Genomic DNA, 2,500 nt, shown 5'->3' with positions numbered 1-2,500 from the left:
AATCATTTTCAATAATGTTGCTAAACATTTGATCTATAGTTACCTGATGGCGCTGAATTATATATTTTTATAATTTCTTATTCTTTCCTCTCATGTTAATGTATGTATTCCACTGGGACTTTCAATGCAACGGTGAAGGAAATCTTTCTTCTCTCTTCATCAATCTTCACCAGCTTAAAGCTAGTAGACTGAACTCATCATCAATACCATCATTGATTACCTTCGTCCCGAGCCAAACAACTTTGCTGCCACCGTTATTCTTAAAACTTTTATCGATGTCCCTAATGCTAGCATACAGTAGTCAGTGCACTATGAAAACTACTTTCATCTCTCCACATCTACAAGTAATAACATCTAATATTTTCAATGTCATTACTTAACACTAGCGTCAAGAGATTTCTTTCAGATTATCAAAACCTTTCAGCCTCAAAGCATCCTCATATCAGCCACAAAGTCCAATAACGTTAATGAATTGTTGCTGACAACATTTGCTATTTTTACGCCTTTCATCATAAATGAAAATTAATATTAATTTTTTTTTACCTGCGCATCGCGGTGCATGCGCAAAGGATGAGCAGGGAAATAGTGGTAGCATTGATTATTACGCCTTCAGATTTCATTAATTTAATGGATTACATTAATGTTGATATTAATGGATTATATTAATATTAATATCAATGTTCACTTTTGAAGAGAGGTTATTCACCGGTTAGTGTTTGGTGTCTAGGTTATGATGCTGTTGGAGAAGGATATTTTTTTTCTTCAAGATGTACGAGAAAATCCTTTCAAGAGGGATCTTCTGAGATGGGTATTTCATGACGATAAAAGATCGTTTCCAAGAAACACAACGATCACCGTGGAAAACGACATGTCGAAGAACGCCAAGAAAAATCCTCTTATGGAGGACCACACAAGAACATATTATGTAAGTTTTGACCACGGACTTTGTACTCACCCTGTACACACTACAAATACGATCTCCCTTTTTATCAAGGGACACAATAGAATACAATGGGAGAGCAAAAGAGCAGGAGACCAGGAGACCTTTCATGTCACAATGAGGCCGTTTATCAAAAGAAGAGACGAAAAAAAAATGAGTGGAGGGTTCTTGTGTCACTTGGACGTTTGTCTTCTAATATTTCTGGAAATGTTAATTGCGTGCATTAGTGTCTGTGGTATTTCGCTTTATGCATTTCCCACACGATCTGAGAACGCGTATCCATCCATCCTACTGTCATATTTTCAGCGATTTTTTTTTCAAAACTTTTATCGTAAGAGATACACATTCGTCGATTCCTTTCAAATCACCGAAAGGCTGTCATACTCCTCTGTCTCAATCACAAATAGACCCACACTAACCTTACCTAGACAACATCACAATATCTCTTTGAGTGACATATGGGCCAGTCCAGTAGCTGTTACCTAAGGGACGAGTGTCTTCTGGAAAGAGAGAAGACCCTTTGAGAATGGAATGATTGGTTGATTAGACTACCTTTCCATTTGTTTCTGTTGGTACAATTTAGTTTTGTACCTTTCTTATGTAATTACATTTATTATTATCCTTACTGCTTTAAGCAACATTCACCAATCTTATATAAAAATTTGCACCGTTGAAACCGTTTCCTAATTAGTTTTTAAAATTACGGCAAACGGAAGAAGATAAAAACTATTTTTTTTTTCATCACGTCTCCTCTGAAATATGGTAGCCCAGCCCGTATATAATAACTTCTGAGTATTTCAAGATTATGTTTAGTTTATGTTTATTATTATTACCTTATGACTCTGGAGTCTAGAGGAGAGACGCTAGAAGGATAGGGGTTCGAATCCTGCTACCGAGTCAACGTGTGACGGCAATAAGGATATAATATTCACCATCCTACTCCCACGCATACTAAGAAGCGACCCAACGACGGCCTAGTAAAAAAAAAAAAAAAAAAAAAAAAAAAAAAAAACGGATTGTCGCAACTAGCAGGGCTTTACCCTACCAGGGGTTTTTCACTTCCCACTGTGTGGGAGTGCGATGGTAAACCAGTACGGACATAATACGATCTTAATTCCCCGAGCTCTCATTAAAGGCTGTCATATCTATTCACCTCGCAGAGCTGGAGACTATGGATTAAGAAAACACAATCGAAATGAAAATAATAAATAATGATAATCGAAGTTTTAATTATCTTATTTAAAGCGCCTATTTTATTTTGAATTTCATTATTACTGACACGAATGCTAAAGCAATATCACGCGCAGTATTTCGAAATGAAACTAAACGAGAAATTTGAACATATTAAGAAAGAACGCTTCCAACAATGTCATACCTCCAGAGTTTCCTCGTCAAATGAAAAATTGGACTCAAAATTTTAGTCATAAAATTCAACTGAGAAATAAGCCAGATCAGATATATTCGTATGTAGGAAAGCCTTATCATTTTGTCGTCCACATTCATTATTTCATTCTGGCTATAGCCAAGTTATTTTACTCAGTTTAACGCTACTCCTTTGAT

The sequence above is a fragment of the Oratosquilla oratoria genome, chromosome 35 (assembly GCF_046742065.1).
Source record: "Oratosquilla oratoria isolate Oo_2021 chromosome 35, ASM4674206v1, whole genome shotgun sequence".
Taxonomy (NCBI): Eukaryota; Metazoa; Arthropoda; class Malacostraca; order Stomatopoda; family Squillidae; genus Oratosquilla; species Oratosquilla oratoria.
The sequence above is the reverse complement of the archived record's forward strand: the minus strand, read 5'-3'. Positions refer to the sequence as shown.